The following is a 23,064-nucleotide window of genomic DNA, read 5'->3' as shown; positions in this document are numbered from 1 at the left end:
CCGCGGCAGCGCTGCGGGTGATCCGATCATCCATTCAAACTACCGCAATGCCGCAGATGCCGTGATCTGTATTGATCACGGCATCGGAGGGGTTAATGGCGGACATCCGCGCAATCACGGATGTCCGCCATTACCGGCGGGTCCCTGGCTGCTGATATCATGACTCCGGTGCTCGCGATCATGTCAGCGTGTAAATGTACGTCATGGTGCGCATCACATTTACGTCCATTGTCATTAAGGGGTTGAGGACGCAGCCCATTTCAACCTTAAGGATGCAGCCGTTTTTTGAAAATCTGAAAACTGTCACTTTAAGCATTAATAACTCTGGGATGCTTTAACTTATGAATTAAAAAAAAAATATTTAAAAAATACGAAACTTAATGAAAACTTAGAAAATTTTCAATTTTTCAAACTTTGAAGCTCTCTGCTTCTATGGAAAGTGGACATTCCAAATAAATGATATGTTGATTCCCATATACAATATGTCTAGTTTGTGTTTGCATCATAAAGTTGACATGTTTTTACTTTTTGAAGACATTATAGGGCTTTTTAGTTTAGCAGTAATTTTCAAATTTTTCATGAAATTTCAAAATCGGAATTTTTCAGGGACCAGTTCAGTTTCACAGTGAATTTGAGGCTCTTTAGGTTAGAAATACCCTATAATGGACCCCATTATGAAAACTGTGCCCCTTAAAGTATTCAAAATGATATTCAGAAAGTTTGTTAACCTTTTAGGTAGGTGTTTCACAGGAATAGAAGCAAAGTGGAGGAGAAGAATTCAAAATGTTTATTATTTACACTAACATGTTCTTGTAAACCGATTTTTTTTCATTTTACAAGGGGTAATAGGTAAAAATGTCCCCCAAAATTTGTAACCCTGTCTCTCTCAAGTAAGGAAATACCTACATATGTGGATGTAAAGTGTTCTGAGGGCGCAGTAGGGGGCTCAGAAGGGAAGGAGCGACAATGGGATTTTGGAGAACAAATTTAGCTGAAATGGTTTTTGGGGGGAATATTTCATTTAGGAAGCTCCCATGGTGCCAGAACAGCAAAAAAGAAAACAAAAAAACAAAACAAACACATGGCACACTACTTGGGAAACTACACCCCTCAAGGAATGTAAAAAGTGGTATAGTGAGCCTTAACACCCCACAGGTGATTGACAAATTTTCGCTAAAGTTGGACATGAAAATGAAAAATGTAATTTTTTTCACTAAAATCCTGGCGCAAGCCCAAATTTTTTATTTTCACAAGGGCTAATAAGTAAAAATGTCGCCCAAAATGTGTAACCCCATTTCTCTCGAGTAAGGAAATACCTCATATGTGGATGTAAAGTGCTCTGTGGGTGCACTAGAGGGCTCAGAAGGGAAGGAGCAACAATGGGATTTTGGAGAGAGAATTTTGCTGAAATGGCTGTTGGGGGCATGTCAGCAAAAAAAAAAAACACATGGCACACTATTTTGAAAACTACACACCTAAAGGAACGTAACAAGGGGTATAGTGAGCCTTAACACCCCACAGGTGATTGACGAATTTTCGCTAAATTTGGACGTAAAGTGCTCTGCGGGCGAACTACAATGCTCAGAAGAGAAGGAGCGCCATTGGGCTTTTGGAAAGAGAATTTGGTTGGAATAGAAGTCGGGGGCATTTGTATGTTTACAAAGCCCCCGTGCTACCAGAACAGTGGACCCCATTTTGGAAACTACACCCCTCACAAAATGTAATAAGTTGTGCAATTAGCATTTACACCCCACTGGCATTTGGCAGATTTTTTGAACAGTGACCTGTGCAAATGAAAAATTACATTTTTCATTTTCACGAACCATTGTTCCAAAATCTGTCAGACATCTGTGGGGTGTAAAAGCTCAATGTACCCCTTGTTACATTCCGTGAGGGGTGCAGTTTCTAAAATGGGGTCGCATGTGGGGGGGTTCCGCTGTTCTGGCACCAAGGGGGCTTTATAAACACACATGGCATACAATTCCAGCCAAATTCTCTCTCAAAAAGCCTAATGGTGCTCCTTCTCTTTTGAGCCCTGTAGTGCGCCCGCAGAGCACTTTACATCCATATATGGGGTATTTCCATACTCAGAAAAAATGGTGTTACAAATTTTGGGGGGCATTTTCTCCTATTATCCCTTGCGAAAATAAAAACTTTGGGGTAACACCAGCATTTTAGTGAAAAAATCTGATTTTTCATTTTCATGTCCAATTTTAACGAAAATGTGTCAAACACCTGTGGGTGCTAAGTCTCACTATATCCTTTATTACGTTTTGTGAGGGGTGAAGTTTTCAAAATGGGGTGTTATGTGGGTGATTTTTTTTTTGTGTTTATGTCAGAACCACTGTAACTATCAGCCACCCCTGTGCAAATCACCAATTAAGATCTCAAATGTACAGTACAATTACATTACACATTTTGGGGGTCTCTTTTTCCTTTTACCTCTTATAAAAATGAACACCAGCATGTCAGTGTAATTTATATATTTTTTTTTTTACACTAACATACTGGTGTAGACCCCAACTTTACCTTTTCATACGGGGTAAAAGGAGAAAAAGCCCCAAAAAATTTGTTAAGCAATTTCTCCTGAGTGCGGAAATACCCCATATGTTGCCCTAAACTGTTGTCTTGATATACGACAGGGCTCCGAAGTGAGAGAGCACCATGTGCATTTGAGGTCTAAATTAGGGATTTGCATAGGGATGGACACGGCAGTGTTCCCCAAACAGGGTGCATCCAGCTGTTCCAAAACTCCCAGCAGGGCCAAACAGTCAATGGCTGTCCTGCAATTCTGGGAGTTATTTTGCAACAGCTGGAGGCTCCGTTTCGGAAACATTGCCGTATCAGACGTTTCTTATTGGGGGGGGGGGGCAGTGTAGGGGGGTGTATATGTTGTTTTTTTACCCTTTAGTTTGTGTTGGTGTAGTGTTTTTAGGGTACATTCACACGGGCGGGGGTTCACAGTGAGTTTCCCGCTGGGAGTTTGAGCTGCGGCGGAAAATTTGCTGTAGCTCAAACTTAACTCCTTAACGACGAAGGACGTATATTTACGTCCTGCGCCAGCTCCAGCGATATGCTGCAGGGTCATGCGGTGACCCCGCGTCATATCGGGTCGGTCACGGCGGCCATCAATGGCCGGGACTTGCGGCTAATACAGGACATCACCGATCGTGGTGATGCCCTGTATTAACCCTTCAGACACGGCGATCAAAGCTGACCGCCGCGTCTGAAGCGAAAGTAAAACTATCCCGGCTGCTCAGTCAGGCTGTTCGGGACCGCCGCGGTGAAATCGCAAAAAATGAGCCCTCATGCCGCCCTTTACGTGGAAAAAAAAAAAAGTTATAGGGGTCAGAAGAGGGCATTTTTAAACGTATAAATTTTCCTGCATGTAGTTATGATTTTTTCCAGAAGTACAAAAATTTTTAATCTATATAAGTAGGGTACCATTTTAACAGTAAGGACCTACAGAATAATGATAAGGTGTATTTTTTCCAAAATATGCACTGCGTAGAAACGGAAGCCCCCAAAATTTACAAAATGGCGTTTTTCCTCTATTTTGTCGCACAATTATTTTTTTTCACGTTTTGCCGTGGATTTTTGGGTAAAATGACTAATGCCACTGCAAAGTAGAATTGGTGACGCAAAAAATAAACCATAATATGGATTTTTAGGTGGAAAATTGAAAGGGTTGTGATTTTTAAAAGGTAAGGAGGAAAAAACGAAAATGCAAAAACTGAAAAACCCTGCGTCCTTAAGGGGTTAAAGCAGGAAACTCGCTGTAAACCCGCCCATGTGAATGCACCCTGTACATTTACATGGGGGGGCAAACCTCCAGCATGCACTGACAGACCGTGCATGCTGGGAGTTGTAGTTATGCAACAGCTGGAGGCACACAGGTTGGGAAACACTACATTAGGTAACAGACTACCGCAGTGTTTCCGCACCAGTGTACCTCCAGCTGTTGCAAAACTAAAAATCCCAGCATGCATGATCTGTCAGTGCATGCTGGGATTTGTAGTTTTGCAACAGCTGGAGGCATGCATGTTGGGAAACACTGAGTTAGGAAACAGACAGTGTTTCCCAACCAGTGCGCCTCCTGTTGTTGTAAAACTACAACTCCCAGCATGCCCAGAGAGCCGAAGGGCATGCTGGGAGTTGTAGTTTTGCAACATCTGGCCCTTAAGATGTTGCTGAACTACAACACTCAGCATGCCTGGACAGTCTTGGCATGCTGGGGGTTGTAGTTTTGCAACATCTTGAAGTGCACAGTTTGGAGATCACTATACAGTGGTCCCCAAATTGTAGCCCTCCAAATGTTGCAAAACTACAACCCCAGCATGCCCAGACAGCCTTTGCTATCTGGGCATGCTGGGAGTTGTAGTTGTGAAACTACAATGCAGCAGTGAAGATCACTTACCAGATTTTTACTGCTGCCTTCTGCTGCCGCCGGTCCTCCCTGACGCCGATCCCCCGCTGTCTGCCGCCGGTAACCACCGCCGCCATCTTTTCCCCGCTCTGCCCGGACTTCTAGAGTGGGCAGAGCTGGGATTTCAACTTTGACCCTTGCCCCTGCCCTGCGATTCGACAATCAGTCTGATCGGCCAATCACAGGGGATAGGAGGAGGTGGCACCCCTGCCACCTTGTTCCTATCCTTTAGGATGATTGGGGCTGTCTCTGATAGCTCCGATCATCCCTATTTTCCGGGCTATCAGGTCACCAGAGACCCGATCAGCCCGGAAAAGCCGTGATTCGCTGGTCAGAATTGACTGGTGAATCACGGCGATAGGCGACAACATGGGGTCTCAGGACCCCACTGGGCGAAATGCCGGGATGGCTGCTGATAGATATCAGTCATCCCGTTCTGATCACCGCGTCTGGAGTACGGCGTACGGCGTGGTGCGCGAAGTGACACTAAGCAGCGCCACACATTTAGGGCGCTCGTCGTTCAGGGGTTAGAAGAACACTACAATCTCACTCCACATTAAGAGTTCACAGCGCCTAAGATCCTAAGGTACATTCCTTTTGTCAACTTATAGTTGACATATAAGTAACATGTGTACCAAGTTTCATCAAAATATCTCCAGCCATTTGAAAGTGGTTCTGGAACATATACACACATATAAATATAGAAAGTAGAAAATGTTGATTTGGAAGTTTTTTTTTAAAGTTTTTTTGGGCTGTTTAAAATTGATGTCCTATGCTAAGAATGTACTGGGTATATTAAAATGGAGGGGGTCAGACTTCAAGCAAGCCTCGATAATCGCTTTAAAAAAAATCTGAATTGTCAGAGTTAATCATTGCCATAGTGTGAACCCACGTGGCTGTTATGAGGACTTTGCAATCAGAAAAGGTACCTCGATAGGATCCCTTTAACTCTGTGCTGTAGATCATTCTTTTATTCATGTTGTAGCTAAATAATACATCAGTGTAATATAGAGAGCCAGTTGACAAAGCAGTTTATCATAATACAATATGAAAACCTGGTTCATCTATACAGTATATATTAAACTCAATAGCCCAGATTTATCAAATTGTGTGAGAGAAAAAGTCGAGTGATTTTCTACAACAACCAATCACAGCTCAGCTAATGAGCTGTTGTAAAGTGAAAGCTGAGCTGTGATTGTTTGTTGTGGGAAAATCCCTCCACTTTTTCTCTCGCACAGTTTGATAAATCTAGGCCAATGTGTGTGTGTACAGTATGTATGTGTGTGTATGTATGTATGTATGTATGTGTGTATGTTCAAGCATCTCGTCCAAACAGCTAAAGATATTAACATGAAACTTGGCACACATGTTACTTATATGTCAACAACAAACATAGGATAGGTAATTTAACCCTTACTCACCCCCCATTTGCCAGGGTCGGGGTTTTTGTTTAAAGTCCCATACAAGTCTATGGGAAATATTTGTTACTGCATAACTTCCAAACAGCTAGAGATAGTTCGATAATGCTTGGTCACATGTTACTTATATGTCCACAATAAATATAGGATAGTTAATTTAACCTATAACTAACCCCATTTGTGACGTCAGGGTTTTTGTTTAATGTCCTATGCAAATCAATGGGAAATGTATGTTCCCACAAAAATTCCGTACGGCTGAAGATATTTCAATAATACCTGGTACACATATTACTTATATGTCAAAGAAAAATATATAATAGTTAAATTAACCCTTACCTATACCCTTAGATAAAAGATGGGTATATGCGCTTCCATTACCTTACTCCACAAGCTCCGCTCTGCATCTCCTGGTGAATGTGTTGGTCCGGCTTGCAAGTCACACCGCATCTCACAAAGACAGGATATGGGGTCGGGCTATGAGGTCGGGATATGAGGTCGGGATATGAGGTCGGCATATGAGGATGGGATAGGAGGTCAGGATAGGAGGTCGGGATATGAGGTTGGGATATGAGGTCCGATATGAGGTTGAGATAGGAGAACAGGATAGGAGGTCGGTATATGAGGACGGTATATGAGGTCGGGATATGAGGTCGGCATATGAGGATGGGATAGGAGGTCAGGATAGGAGGTCGGGATATGAGGTTGGGATATGAGGTCCGATATGAGGTTGAGATAGGAGAACAGGATAGGAGGTCGGGATATGAGGACGGTATATGAGGTCAAGATAGGAGGTCTGGAAATGAGGACAGGATATGAGGATGGGATATGAGGTCGATATATGAGGACGGGATGGAAGGTCCGGATAGGAGGACTAGATATGAGGACAGGATATAAGGTCGAGATAGAAGGTCAGGATAGGAGGTCAAGATATGAGGTCGAGATATGAGGATTAGTGTTGCTCGCAAATATTCGCAATGCGGATTTTTTTTTTTTTTTTTTTTTTTTTTTACAGTACACATCACAGTGATCATTCCTCTCTGCTTCCAGCTTGTGTGGTGGAAAGAAGGCTCTAATATTACTGTGTGAGACTGGTGTGCGAATTTTCGCATATGCAAAAATTATCATACGCAAATTTCCGCATATGCTAATTTTTATATGAGGTCGGGATATGAGGACGGGATATGAGGTTGAGATATGAGGGCGGGATAGGAGGTCAGGATATAAGGTTGAGATATGATGATGGGATATGAGGACGGGATATGAGGACAGGACATGAGGATGGGATATGAGGTTGAAATATGAGGATGGGATATGACAACAATATATGAGGATGGGATAGGAAGTCAAAAGCTTCCTCCTTTGTTGATTATCCTCCCCAACAAGGATTAGGAAGGAAAAACCGGGCAGCGCCGGGTACTCAGCTAGTTTATCAATAAAAGACAACAACTCTTTTTTGATGTAATAACTGAAAGGGGTACTCCGGTGAAAACTTTTTTTCTTTAAAATCAACTGGTGGCAGAAAGTTAAACATATTTGTATATTACTTCTATTAAAAAATCTTAATCCTTACAGTACTTATTAGCTGCTGAATGCTACAGAGGAAATTCCTTTCTTTTTGGAGCACTGAGGACATCACGAGCACAGTGCTCTCTGCTGACATCTCTGTCCATTTTAGCAACCATGCATAGCAGATGTATGCTAAGGGCATCATGGTGGCTCAGTGGTTAGCACTGCTACCTTGCAGTGCTGGGGACTTGGGTTCAAATCCCACTAAGGACAACAATAAATAAAGTCTTATTATTATCATAATAACGTCAGCAGAGAGAACTGTGCTCGTGATGTCATCAGAGAGCATTTCAAAAATAAAAGAATTTCCTCTGTAGTATTCAGCCGTTAATAAGTACAGGAAGGATTAAGGTTTTTTAATAGAAGTAATTTACAAATATGTTTAACTTTCTGCCACCAGTTGATTTAAAAGAAAAAAAGGCTTTCACCGGAGTACCCCTTTAACCCGATAACGACCATGGACGAGTATAGACGTCCAGTTTGGCGGCCGTCCCGGCACCTGGACGTCTATACTCGTCCATTATTCTCGTGGGTGCTGCCCAGTGCACCCACGAGATTGCAGCAGGGACTCAGCTGTATCACACAGCCGGGACCCTGCTGCACTGCCAGGACCGAAGTAAACTTCAGTCCCGGCAGTTTTAACCCTTACAGCGGTGGTCGGAAGTGACCGCAGGCTGTAAGTGTTATGACAGAGGGAGGGGGCTCCCTCTGTCTCCTCTGCAGCACCCCGCATCGCGATCGCGGGGTGCTGTGTGTAATATGCGGCTGGCCGAGGCCTGCCGCACTGCCGGGAGTGAAGTTCACTTCACTCCCAACAGTTTAACCTTTACAGCCGCGGTCAGAAGTGACTGCGCGCTGTAAGGAGTTCTGTCTCTCCTGCAGCACCCCGCAGCATCGCGGGGTGCTGCTGCATACCTGGGCAGCCGGGGGTCCTACAAAGACCTCCAGGTCTGCCCTGGGTATTGCCCGTCAGAGGCACATCCTGATATGCTGCCTGCTAGTGAAAACTGGCAGGCAGCATATAACTGCAATGCTTTGGAATACTAAGTATTCCAAAGCATTAAAAAGTGTAAAAATAAATAAATAAATAAAATAAAAGTGCAAAAATAAATAAAAATGTAATAAAAGTGTCAAAAAAAGTGTCAACAAAATAAAATTATAAAAATACATTTATTAAATGAATCTAATTTAAAAAATTCATAATGTGTAGGATTGCATTGGCGGACATCCGCAGCATGTAATATGCTGCGGATGTCCACTATGGGATCCTACACATTATGCAGCAGTCACGGTAATGAGCTCCCTGCTGCGGCTGGGTAGCTTTGTGTGTCCACTCATAGCTGAGCTACCCAGCCACAGCAGTGATGGATATATTCACCATGAGCGGGTGCTTATTCCCACAACATGGCAGATATATCCATCAGGAGCCTTAACTGTCACAGACAGACGCGTTTTTCTGCTAGCCGGCCAAGGACCAATCAGAGAGGTCCAGCCAATAACTTGTAGGGGTGCGGTATATAAATGGGGTCACTTGTGGGGGTGGGGGTACTGTTCTGCCCTGAAAGCCAAATGGCGCTCCTCTCCTTCTGAGTCCTACCACGCGGCCAAGGAACCATATATGACCTAAGCGGGGGTATTTCCGAACATGGGACAAGCAGCTAAATAAAATATAGGGTGCATTTTTTTCAATATCAGAAGTGATGTACAAAAAATATGTCCCACAAATGATGCATTTGTGGAAAAAAAGCTAGTTTTCATTTTTTAACACTGACTTTGTAATAATTCCTGCCAAAAAACTATGGTATTAAAATACTCAATGTACCCCCTAGCGAATACCTTGAGGGGTCTAGTTTTTAAAATGGTGTCATTGGGGGGGGGGGTGGTCCCATGTTCTACTACTTCTCAGTTGCTGCAATCCTTGCTTAGCACATAAAAACAAGATGTACTTTTCAAATTTTCAAAATGTCAAGTACATTTGTTAGGCCTCTATACATCTAAAATGTGAATTGAGAAAATAAAGTAGACATATGAAATTATAATTTTTGATAAAAAAAAATAAACATTATGCATAAATATATGCAACCTATTAACAAAAAAATCGTCTTTTTTTAAAAAATTTCACGGTTTCTTGCATTGTAAATAAAAAAATACAAATGATATCGATTAACTTTTACTATTTTCATGTAGTACAACTTGTGACAAAAAAAAAACTATGTCAGAATTGTTTTCATTGGCAAAACATTACCAGAGTTATTCTCAAATAAAGTCATACAAAGTCATACACCCCAGATTTGAAAAAACAGGCCCGGTCTTTGAGGGGCGTACAGGCTTAAATAGCTTGGTCCTTAAAGGGGTTGTGCGCTGCCCTGCAATTCGGAGCTCCGCTCACAGCGTCCGGAAGTTCATTACTCCGAACACTGTGTGCGGGCTTCCGTGTTCGCAGCTGCCGGGCGTGACGTCACGCCCGGCCCCTTCGTGACATCTCGCCCGCCCCCTCGTGATGTCACGCCCGCCCCCTCTATCAAAGTCTATGGGCAGGCTTTCGTTGAGGGGGCGGGCGAGACGTCACGAGGGGGCGGATCCCTTATTAACCTCATCAAATGACTTAATCTCCTCTACAACCCCCTGTGTGACTTCCCCAACTTTTAACCAGTGCGGGTTTATCTTCATACTATGACTAATATTTTTGGCTCCACCCTTCTGGATATAGCATATCATCAAAGAGTGATCTGACATATTCCCTGGTTCATATCCCATTTTCCTGACTTTCCCCAAGGGTTCCTTATTTTCCGGACAATATCTATTCTTTAGACCGTTTTGTGTGTTTTATTGAAACAAGAAAAAATCTCTTTACTGGGGTATAAGCATCGCCACACATCCCTCCAACCAGTATCCTGACACCATTTCCCTAAATATGTAGGTCCTGTCCCCCGGGATCTTCCTCTCCAATCCTTCTCCCTATCCGTGACTAAATTAAAATCCCCTGACACAACAAAATCCTCATACTTTTTACCTTCTACAAATTTCACCAACCTTCTAAGAACTTCTGCTGAGAAGGGAGGAGGAATACACAGAAAAGCCAATATTGTGTCTACTCCTTCCCAACTTACATACAAAAAGACATATCTTCCCCTTGCATCCATAGCTGCTTTATGCACATAAATGTCAAATTGGTTGTGGATAAGTACTGATACCCCTGCGGAGTATTCTGAGTGGGAAGAGTGGAACGCCTGTCCCACCCACCTTCTCTTCACTAAGGGAAGTGTGTCAGTTGTGAGGTGTGTTTCGATCAGACAGATAATTGTGGGAAGAAATTTCTCTACTCTTTGGAAAATTGCTACTAATATTATTGGTGTCTTTCCAGATTAACATTATCTGTATCTAAGTTTTCAACTTTCTGTGTCAAGTCCTCTAATGTTTTTTGCAGTACTGTACTCCTTCAAAAATAACATTTAGCACCTTCATATTACCGGTGTTAGAGGGGTTCTCCTCATCTACCCCTTCATTAACCTCCTGTTCCTATAGAACCAAAATTCTTCAGCTCCCTGTCTTTGTGTTTTAACTGTGTCCTTCGGGGATTTAAAGAATTTATCCATTTTAGAAGTGCTTGTATCTCCACCCCCGCCTGATTTCCTTGAAGGTTGCAGTTTTGGGGCCATATCGCCCGTTTTATATCTTGCCAATCAGTAAGTCCTAAAAACACAATGATGAAAAGTTGCATTGAGGAAAACAGGGAAAGAAAGAAAACTCAGACCTGATTGATGCAGGTACTCAGGAACTTCCTTTTCTACAAAGACATAGCAACCCGGTCCAGGCTTTATCTTTCTTTAGGGAGTCTAAAGTCTCTCTCAGGCTGTGCTCTTTCGGAGAGCCCGCTACGTATTGTCTGCCGATCTTCTGCACCCTGAAGTCTCCTACCAGAAGTGACAAACTTTTCCTCAGATAAGAGTGGGGACAATATGAATAAGCCTCAGATACGGTCCCCCCCCCCCCCATTCTCCCCTTCCAATTAAGAAGAGGCAAACTCCAAGAGGCCTACTAGCTCCAATAAGGGGCTCTCGTTTAAGTTCATTCCCTCTGAACAGCACACAAACAGCTTCACAAATCAGCCCATCATACTTCTTCAAGCTATTACAATGTTCCTTACTCATGGTCTGGAGTAGTTATTGTTGCTCCTTTCAAGGACCTTCTAGCGCTGTCCTCGTCCTCCTCCAAGCCGAAGCCGGCAGGGTCCCCGCTCTCCTCTGGGCAGAGGCTGCACTGCACTGCTCACGGCCTTTTCCCCTCCTCCAATGCGCGCCTCCTGGCCGAAGTCCCACAAGAACAAGGCCGTTGTCAGAGCTGAGTGATCCACAGGTGACCGGAGCCCCTCCTCCCATCCCCCCCCCCCCAGGCCGCAGCAGCAGCAGGGGGCACAGCAAAGACGTCACTCCAGGCAGACAGGTGGTTCCCCATCACGGAAAAGGAGGAACCCTGGACCAGACAGTGCAAACTCTGCTACTCACCAAACATGTCCATCAAAGGTATAAGAGGAGAAAAGGGGGAGGGGGACCTGCCAGGCAATCTTTCCATTCAAACCGTACCTTCCCTTTTCTTTCTGGGACAGAAATCTTGGTCAGGAGGGGAATAGTTCCATGGAGCTTCGGAGTGTGGAGCCGACAGCCTACGTCATGCCGTCAGATCATCCACCTTATTCTAAATTACATTTATGTTTATACTTTTTCGTACTTCTTTGAAAACTTTTAGAAAGTTGCATTTAGAATTGCGTATTACATTTTTCTTTTGCCAGCAATGCGGTTTTCGGGTAGGTAAAGGAACTGTCAATGTTAGGCTCTTATTAGGTAATTTTATTTTCTGTGGCTTCCATTCCAGTCTGGAACATTCAGTAGTTTATTAGGAACACAGCCTTGGCTGACCTTCTGACAGGGAGTAAAAAAAAATGGTAACTAAGCTTTTAAAATTCTAAAGCACAGGGGACTTTTCACCACTATTTCTTGTGTTGTCTGTTTATATGCTTGGATTGTCTGTTTGAGTCATCACAGAACCAAATGTACTACTAATCAACAGATAGATTTGAATACATAGTCAGAAAAGCAAAATACATTCAGTTCATGATTCATGATTGTTCACATAAGAAAAGAAAAAAAATCCAAATGAGCTGATGCTATGGGAGTCCAATGTTTTGCAGAGCAGTAAATCTAACTAGAATATAGATATCTTTCAAAAAGGTTTTAAACCATGGTTTCTCATCTTTTCTAAATGAAATTTCTCCATAATTAATAACTGATGTATTTTCTATGTTTAGAATATATATATATATATATATATATATATATATATATATATGTATATATATATATATATATATATATATATATATATATATATATATATATATAAAGCAAAATCATCGGTAGTTGCAGTATCTTGTAATACCTTTTTTATTGGACTAACAAGATTATGTAGAGACAAGCTTTCGGGATTCCTCCCTTTATAAAGTCATAAGCATTTCTGAGCTCCTTGTGAGCCTAAGACTAAAGATTCTTTCACACTAGTAAAGTTGCTCTGTTACAAATGGATGTTTATGGCCCTTTTTTTTCAACTTTGGCTGCCATTAAAGGGGTACTCCACTGGAAAACATTTTATTTTTTTAAATCAACTGGTGCCAGAAAGTTAAACAGATTTGGAAATTACTTCTATAAAAAAAAAAATTGTAATCCTTCCAGTATTCATCAGCTGCTGTATGATCCACAGGAAGTTCTTTTCTTTTTGAATGTCCTTTCTGCCTGACCACAGTGCTCTCTGCTGACACCTCTGTCCATTTTAGGAACTGTCCAGAGTAGGAGCAAATCCCCATATAAAACCTATCCTGCTCTGAACAGTTCCTAAAATGGACAGATGTGTCAGCAGAGAGCACTGTGGTCAGACAGAAAAGAAATTCAAAAAGAAAAGAACTTCCTGTGGATTATAACAGCAGCTGATAAGTACTGGTAGAGTTAAGATTTTTTTAATATATGTAATTTACAAATCTGTTTAACTTTCTGGCACCAGTTGATTTAAAAAAAAAAATGTTTTCCAGCAGACGTGCCATGCACAAATTTTTCTCCCGCTATCTTCCTACCGGATGTCACCTACCGGACGAAAACGGTAGTGTGAAAGTAGCCTAAAGGGAAAGCATAGTTTTTTGTAACTGATAGAAATTTACAAGGGAACATTTTTGGCTTGTATATTTCAAAGCAAGGATCATCATATTATATATGCTGAATGACATCAGATATAGAGAAAGACTAGAGGTGTTTCGAGCCCAGAAAAGGTCTGTGAAGGCTTTGAGGCAGTTGGTTTGTGCAATTCTGATCTCAAATTCATTGGTGTGAGCTTTGAAAAAAAATGATGGTAGTACAATAAAGTACTCTACCACTTTTAGGTCTGATCAGGGTATCGCTCCTGAGATGTGTACATCTACTTAACCTCATGAACTGGCCTCTGCATCAGAATAACATTTGTTAAAAGGTGGATAAGATGATAATTGGGATGTTTAAATAAAAAATAAAAAAGCAATATAGGGAGAATATTAATTTATATTATAGTATCAAATGTAGGAACCTCAGCAAAGCTGTACATATGCAAGCTTCAGCCTACACTTAGCCGCTACCCTTTAACAGGTCTTTTCCAAGTACCATAGAGTGGTGGTCACTTATATTAAATCACAGTCCATCAATTCACCATCCTTCAAATATTTAAATTCAGGACTTCTTTATTCATGGAAAAAGGCATATATGATGAAAAAATGGATGGACAGACAAACACTAGAGGGAGAATATCCTTTAGCCTTAAGGATATTACCCAGCTTGTGTTTGTCTGTACATCCGTGTTTTGCCTTTTTCCATGAATAAAGAAGTCCTGAATTGAAGTATTTGAAGGATGGTGAGTGCCATTATGATTTCTCTCTTTATGGATCATTAATTTATATTATGTTAACAACTAAACCATAAAAAGGCATTTTCTTAAATGTTACCACTTCAAATTACAATTGGAAATTTGTTCTACTACAACACTTTAAAAAGCACTTTCAATTGCACCATGTGAAAACACACAAAAATGTTGCGCAATTATGCCATTGTATAGAATATTTGAACCTAAAATAGACAAGAAAACTGCCCTTACCAATAATCATAAATTCCCCCAATGCCTTTCAAGCTTTCAAGAAGCTTAGCAAAACATAAGCAACAACATAAATATCCAACTAATCCTAAGTATTTTATAATTATTAAAAGTGCAGGTAGATCAAAGATAGTGTTACAACCTGCTACTGATAAGTGTGATAACACCAAAATAGACTAAGATCATATGGTCATCAGGATGATACAACTCACTTTTAGTTTACAAAATAGCACAGAAAATGCTAATAGTAATACACAGTCCATTCTATAATATAAGCCATTAGAGAACCTTGTGTTTAAGTGAATTATCCAGAAAGCTTCAAGTAATAGTTTAGTACTATTACCTTCTCTAAGAAGCTCACTGACTTTCACTGGCAAAGGGTTCTAAGAAATTGATCTGGAGTTATGAGGAGATATGAGCTTTCATTAAATGGTTTGCAGCACTCAAGACATTATGGTCATGGTTCATTTAGGGTCAGTTGGGGAGATTTATTAAAACCTGTGCAGAGGAAAGGTTGACCAGTTGCCCATAGCAATAATAGCAGAATAATGAAAGAAGGGCGATAGGCAACTGGTCAATTTTTCCTCTGCACAGGTTTTGATCAATCTCTCCAAGTTTCAGCAAATCTGTGGCTTTCTAGATGGTGCAAAACTACAACTTCCATCATGTCCTACTGATGGCACAGTTTATTGGGCATTGTGGCACTGATTATGGAGGTATAGTGATACTGATCATTAGGGGCATGGTGGTACAGATCATTAGTGAAAAGTGAAATGGAGGCACAAATGATTGGGGCATAGCGGTACAGATCATTAGGGGCACAGTGAAACAGATTATTAGGAGCATGGTGGAACAGATCATTACAGGGGAGTGGTATAGATAAATAAAAGCCTAATGGAGCAGATCATAAGTACATGGTGGCACAGTTCATTGGGGCATGGTGGCACAGATTATTGTGGCATAGTGAGACAATGCATGGTGGTACAGATTATAAGGGGCCTGATGATGCATATCATGAGGGGCATGGTGGAACAGATCATTAGGGCAAAGGGGTCCAGATATAGGAAAGTGGTACAGATTAATCAGATTAATGGGGCATTGTGGCACTGATTATTTGGGGCATGGTGGTACTGTTAATTAGGGCATGATATCACAGATCATTAGGGGCATGGTTTCACAATTTATTGGGGAATTGTAGCACTGATTATTCGAAGAAAGAGCTGAGGAACGTGCTCTCGAATCACCCAAAGTGCAAGAAAAAGTGCAAACGTGTTACACTAAAAAAACGTGCACAAAGGATCCGGTCTATCACAAGCCCTTTTCCGATAGGAGAGAGGCCCCCCAACAAACCTTACCCTTCGCCTCCAGATCAAAAGGTACCTGCAAGGTTCGAGGTTCAATGTCCCTTTTTGCCGAAGCTACTAAGGGGCCACAAATGCTCCTGACATCCCCCTTGACCAAGGTTAGCCAAGGTATCTGCCTGCAGAGCTGTAAACAGTTGGTACCCTGCCCATGCAGAAGTACCAGGGTTTTTGCAGGGAGGTGAGGAACCTGATGGCCACACACACCTCCCCTAGACCACTAGGAGGGACACCCAGAAGGGCTACAGCATCCTAACAATCCTGTAGACACACAACACACAAAAAGTGACAAAGTGACAAAAAAAGAAATAAATAAGTGAATGTGTGCAGACATCCGTCCGGATCTATAAAATATGACTCTGATCCTTGCCAGAAGGCAGAGAATCAAGAGGTGAGTGCCAAAAGGTGAAGAGCTTATGGTGCCCGTGCTTCCACTCAGTGAGCCAGTACTCCCAGTGAGTTTCGGCACCTCGGGGTCACCACTCCCCATGGCACTAAAGTACCTCAGCTCTAGACCCTCTCAGCCTCAAGGTGAGACCCGGAGGAAACAGGTCACATCGGGGCAGCCATTGAGCTGATTCCTAAGAACCAGACCCGAAGCGCCCCGGAACACCTGTTCGGGATGCAGCACCCAAACTTGAATCTGATAAGAACAGACACTACAAGTGATCATTCGAAGATAGTGGAACAAACCTTTAGGACATAGTGGCACAGTTTATTAGGGGCATGTGGCACAGATCATTGGGGCATGGTGGTATTACAGTTTAGCTTTCATTTTACTAGAGTCTGTTAAGATATGAAAGCCGAGCTGTGATTGGTTATTATGGGCAAATCAGACAAATTTTGACTTATGCAGTTTAAAAAATCTAGGCCAAAATTTGGAAACATGACCTCATGCAGATTTAGAGATTTATTCTTTTTAAATTATGTTATGAAATCTAAATTGGAATTTCTGGAGACAAAATTTTTATTTGCATAAAAGAAAAAAAAACAACAACATACTATTACATACATCAAATAATATGCTTTCTCTATGGCTTCCTATAAAATTCTGTTTAGGTCACTTGTGTAGTTTTGTTTCTTAAATTATTAACTAAGAGGCTTTATCTATGACAATTATTCTCCATGTTAATCATTTTTCACATTCATTTTACAGATATACTATCACTAACTGATTGTGTTGCACATTCAGCTATAAAGAATCAGCAAATAGCTGCGGGAGTATAAAAGCTCATCTCCCCAAGTTTAAAGTTCTCTTCATCTGAAAACAACAGAAGAGGAAGAGAAAAGGCAGCCTGAAAAAGTAAGGATTGTGTTCAGTTTAAAGATACACAAATAGCGGGAGATTTATCATTTATCATTATTGTCATTAGTTTTTAAGTCATTTTTGTGCTTTGGTTTTGCTTATGTGTGATACATTATATCACAGGGGGTGGATAAATTTGGCGCACATAATGAAAAAAAAAATCACTTCAGAACACTATTTTGTATGTTTCCTCCTCTCCTCTGTGACTTTTCTACACACAAAAAGTTGCACCTTTTGTGTGACTTTTTAAAAGTGCTCTCCAATGGCAGTTTTGTAGGCCAGGTCTGACTGAAAATGGCTTAGGTAAGGCTGGGTTCACATCACGTTGCAATATTTAGAATATAGTGCTATATATTCGTAATGACAAATTGTTATGCACATTTTTAAGCGAATTTCCCATGCGAATAGGGGTCTATCATGTGGATCAATCACGTGGGCATTTATTTTTTTTTGCTTTTTTTTTTCACATGCAAATTTGTATGCAAATTTCCCATGCAAATTTTAGCATAAAAAAAAAAATTTGAATGAACATAGTGAATGTGAATTTTGCGAACATAGGACGAATAATCGTCAATATATTTGCAAAATATTGCGAATTCGAATATGGCCCCTGCTGCTTATATTTAAGATGTGAAATCAACAGATCCCCCCTCCCCCACCCAGTGTGTCCTACAAACCAGCATCCCAATTGAGGCATCGCATGAATCTAAACAGTCTCATTCAAATAAATGGGATGACTTCAGTCATCAGTTTCCCTGTAAGTATGTATGTAAGTTCGCTCATCTCTACCGGCAATGTTGTCGGCTTCCACATCTGTACATTAAAAATAGCTTTTGCCTTTCTGTCTCTCTTATTATGTATGGTAAAATGTTCTCCAACCTTTAGAACACATGCAGTGTCATTAGACATACTGGCCGGCATTTATTATTGTAGGTGTAAGTGAAGCATTTTTCAACACCTTTTTTTTGTGTGCTGGTTATGTGTAGGAGCACCAAATTTATTAAATGGCCGCATTAAATGGGAGCATTTGATAAATGTTGTGCAGGTCACATTTTCTGAAATTTCTCTCTTCACATACACCAAAAAGCTAAGCTGAGTCTGGGCTGGTGTAGTTATAGAGATTTTTCAATGGATTTTTGTGCCTTTTTACAAAAATATGCAGTTCATAAAACCCTTCCATATCATGTGTATTGCCAAAATCAGTGGATTTCAACTCATAATCAGAGAAATGTGTAAACCAAAAGGCACAAAAAAGATGAAAATACACCTTGCTTACGCCTTTTTTGTGCCTTTCATAGACACAAAATACACTCTAAAGACAATGATAAATGTCGGCAACTGTATCAGTGTCATAGTTTGCATGGTTAAAAAAGATGTAAAATTATCCAGTTTCCAGAAGGCAGAAGACATTTTTTCTCGTGTGAGTTTTTTTTTTTTTTCTTAAAGGGGTACTTCACTCCCACACATCTTATACCCTATCCAAAGGATAGGTGATAAGATATCTGATCTCAGCTGTGGCACCCCAGACATCCAGTCCACAAAATGAACTTTGCTCCATGCCGGATGATGGTCGATGCAAGGGGAGGCTCGTGATGTAATGGCCACGCCCCGCCCGTTACGTCATGACCAAGCCCCCTCCATGCAAGTCTACGGGAGGACTAGACTTGCATTTAGGGGCTTAGACCTGCATTTAGGGGGCGTGGCCGTGACATCACGAGCAGGCATGACCGTTACGTCATGAGCCTCCGGCGCTGCACCTGGCGCTGCACCTGACGCTGGGTGCTGCAGGGAGATCGCTGGGGTCCCCAGTGGTGGAACCCCCATAATCAGACATCGTATCCCCTAATTTTTGGATGGGGATAAGATGTCTAGGAAAGGAGTACCCCTTTAATTCTAAATGTGCCAAGGAGAATAAATCCCTGATCAACAATACATTTCCAGTAATCCAGTAACTATAACTTGTCTTTATAGTACACCATATAGGGACATAATAGTTACTTATTAACTGGAACACTCATGAAACCATCATGTTCTTGGAGAGTTACATTTTCCTTTACATAATGTGGTGACTATCAAGTACCTTTTATACTCGCAATTTTGTGACTAGCAAGTGCAAGTGCTACTGGCCATAATACTTTTGTGATCCAGCAATGAGAGTTAGATGTCAAGGAAAATGGTCCTTTTATGCTGCATCCTCAGTGTTTCTCTAAGTGATTCAGTGCATTCTATGTACAACATTAATTGGTTCTAGGACGACCATTGTATGTTGAAACCATTGCATGTTGAGACCAGAACTCTATTAAAACCTGGTAATCGGCTTTGAAGTCCCAAAATGTCATTCAGAAATAGGAAAAAGTGAGGATTAATGAAAAATGAGTTGATAACTAATACAGATACAACAAGTCCTTACATATAAAAGTAAGGGTATGTTCACACGGGTAATTCTGCTCGCTTTTTCCTCTCCAATTCATTCGGCAGTGAAAATCCCCATAGAGCTGTGCAGAATTTCTGCCCCTCAGTTCACACTGAGGAATTTCCTCAAGCAGAATTCTGACGATGAAGTCTGTTCCGCTTGAAGAAAGAACATGTTCTTTCATTCAGGCGGAATCAGCGTCGCTCTCCCATAGAGATCAATGTTATATATATTTTTTGAGTCAGAAGCATTTCCACGCGGAATTGGCACGGAATTGGCGCGCAATTTGCACTGAATTCGCTCGCAATTTCCGCATGAAAAAATAAATAAAAATTTTATGAATAGAAATACTTGATACTCCTCCTCCGCATGATACCTGCATTTCCACGCAGAATTCCGCGCGAATTCCGCACGATTTCCGCACCAATTCCGCTTAAAATTCAGCGCAAAATCTCTGTGATTTCTTGTGGAAAAATAACAATATTTTGAGGCAGAAAATTTCTGCTTGATTTCCGCCCCAATTCCTCAGTGTGAACATACCCTAAGAAAGAGCTGCTGGGAGCTGTAAATCACTGTCTATGTAGAGGACAGGAGCTTCTTCAGGGTCCTGTACAGTTCACACAGTGTCCCAAAAAATGTAAAATGGAGCCGCCATCACCTGGTGTACAAAGGAGCAGCTAACCCTGGCACAGGTAGAGTAGTACAGAACATATAGTACCTCCTTTTACTGTAGGGAGGCGCTACTAGACACCAGTCAGTTCCTGACTTCCAGGCATTGGCACATTTTGCAGATCTGAACAGTAACATTGTATGTTGAGTCTGGTTTCAAGTGAGAAAGATCCAGAAAAGACCATTGTATGCTGAAAATATTGGATTTTGAGTCCATTGAAAGTTATGGGACCAGTGTACAAATACCTGATCTTTTTTTTGTTAACCATTTAAGGATACCATCATTTAAAAAAAAAAAAAAAAATGTTTAATAGCTTACATTTTAAATGATACATAAAAAAGGGGGTGTTCTTAATTGTAATTATTATTATTTTTTTGTAAACTTTTTTTTTTGTTTTAAAGTTGTATGTTTAGCCCCTGTAATAGTATTGCAGTAAAAAAGGCTCTGGCATAATGTAGTAAGAGCACTATCATAGCCGGCCTGGAGCTCTTCACAGTGTCCCTGGTAGCCATGACAGCCCAATACATATGAACATGTAAAGCAGATGTTGGTATGGGGTTAAATAAGCACATGCATTTACTGTACAAAATTTCACAAGTTGAGATTCATGATCTTAAATAATTTTTTTTTTGTTTCCTTCCAGTATTTATCAGCTGCTGTATATTACACAGAAAGTTGTATAATTCTTTTCTGTCTGACCACAGTGCTTTATGATGACACCTCTGTCAGTGTCAGGAACTGTCCAGTGCAGGAGCTCTCCTGGTGTAAACAGAAAGCACTGTGGTCATGCAGAAAAGAACTATACAATTTTCTCTAGAGTATACAGCAGCTGATATTTAAAAATCTTAAATATCTATTTAAAAATCTTTTCCAGTACTTATCAGCTGCTGTATGGTTTAGAGGAAGTTGTATAGTTATTTTCTGCCTGACCACAGTGCTCTCTGCTAACACCAGGAGAGCTCCTGCTCTGGACAGTTCCTGACACCAACAGAAGTGTCAGCAGAGAGCACTCTGGTCAGACAGAAAATAACTATGCAACTTCCTCTGGAGCATACAGCAGCTGATAAGTACTGGAAGTCCTAGTACATGCAATGTATAGTAAGTTTTGCCCAATACCAAGCTTTGCCCAATACCAAGATCTTACAAACTTGACTCTGCTGTATCTTTATATCAGTTGATATGCACATATAAGTCAAGTTGTTTGCACATTTACCCTGATGAATCTTTGTATGTGAATAATTAACAGTCTACAAAAAAAGCCATGCTCTGGTGTTAATGAGTGTCAGCAGGAATATCAGGGTTTATGTTACTATTGACTGCTCTTACAGCCAGGTAATACAGACTAAAACTACATGTATCATTACACTTATGAGGCTTTGTATTACTATATAATAACCCTTTATGGTGCATTTAATGTAACAGTCACATGAAAAAATGACACAGAAAGGTGACAAAGTGCAATCCAAATCTACTGTGATAGAGGACCTGAGCTTCCCCGATATAGTAACGTATAATACAGTTAGTTGCCTCAAGCATAACAGATCGGATTAAATTAAGTGTAGTGTGTAGGGCATAAGAAATGTTTACTCATTTTCCAATGCCTTTTTTGCAAAACTATAAGACTTTTTACACGGGTGACATACTGTGCATTTTTTATTTCTAAGGACAGATCCACTAGAGTTTGTACAGTGTTTTGGTTCATAAAATTACAAGACACAGACCCTCAATTACTAAGAGTGTGGATGATGGTGTGGGCCGTACCAGGGAGCAGAGTCTAAGATGCTGCTGGTTTTCACCAGAGCCCACCGCAAAGCGGGATGGACTTGCTGTGGAGGGCGGCACCCAGGTCGCTACCCCTGATATGACTCGTCCACACAGACTGCTGAGGTGTTACGTGGCGCAGATAAAATGAGGCAAACTTGCAGTCTGGACAGGGAAGAGGTAAGGGCAGGCGGCACAGGAGCGTGGTCAGGAACGAAGCTAGGAGGTCAGAGGGCAGGCGGCACAGGAGCAAGGTCAGCTCACAGAGCAAGAGGTAAGGAACACTGTTAGACAACACACAACTGCAACGCTTTCTCTAGGGCTAGTGAGCACAAAGATCTGGCATGGACAGGAAGAAAGTGTGGGGTTAAATAGACACAGGACAAAACAAGCACCAATCAATGGTGTGCTGGCCCTTTAAATATGAGGAAGTCGGCATGCTCGCACCCTAGGAGGCGAGGGTGCACGCTACTTCAGCAGTGAACAGTGGAGGGAACAGATGTGGAGAGGAGAGCCCTGCATTCGCATGCAGGCACGTCCCGCGCTGCAAATGGCGGCCGAAGCAGCCACAGTGCTTTGCCTCATGCTTTTCCCCCTCATTCTAACTATTGTGGGAGTCTAAACACCCAGACCTTCACTAATCAAAACTCTTGTCACATCTGTATTGGATGTAAAAAGTTTTAGGAAGTGGAAGGTACACTTTAAAAATGTTACAATTTATAGTAAGTTACAACAGAACAGAATATGAAATTCATTGTAGTCCAGCATGCTTCAATATGATGTTTTTAGCAGTAGATAAAGCAATGCCAACTTACACAATGTTATCTCACCAGCACATAGATTGAACTTTAATGGAGAGCAGTTATTAGATAAAGAGCCATAAAATCTATAGTGATTCTGTAGACATGTCTCATAGTTCAGACTCTTACGACTGTCTGTAGTTCCTGGTTATATTAATGCTGTTGTAGTCATACACTGGTCA

The 23,064-nt window shown here is 41.3% G+C and overlaps 1 protein-coding gene across 3 annotated transcripts in view; it reads left to right on the top strand.

Annotated features, from left to right (window-relative positions):
• The window catches only part of SI (sucrase-isomaltase), a 223,092-nt gene that overhangs the window by 5,790 nt on the left and 194,238 nt on the right, over nucleotides 1-23,064 (top strand). For 2 of the 3 annotated variants that reach the window (XM_056565085.1, XM_056565089.1), the window contains exon 2: nucleotides 17,089-17,235. The gene's annotated coding sequence lies outside the window, so the exon portion shown is untranslated. The remainder of the gene's footprint in view (nucleotides 1-17,088; nucleotides 17,236-23,064) is intronic. The other variant, XM_056565086.1, reaches the window with a different exon arrangement.

This window comes from Hyla sarda, chromosome 3, assembly GCF_029499605.1.
Source record: "Hyla sarda isolate aHylSar1 chromosome 3, aHylSar1.hap1, whole genome shotgun sequence".
Lineage (NCBI taxonomy): Eukaryota > Metazoa > Chordata > Amphibia > Anura > Hylidae > Hyla > Hyla sarda.
The sequence above is the reverse complement of the archived record's forward strand: the minus strand, read 5'-3'. Positions and strand labels throughout refer to the sequence as shown.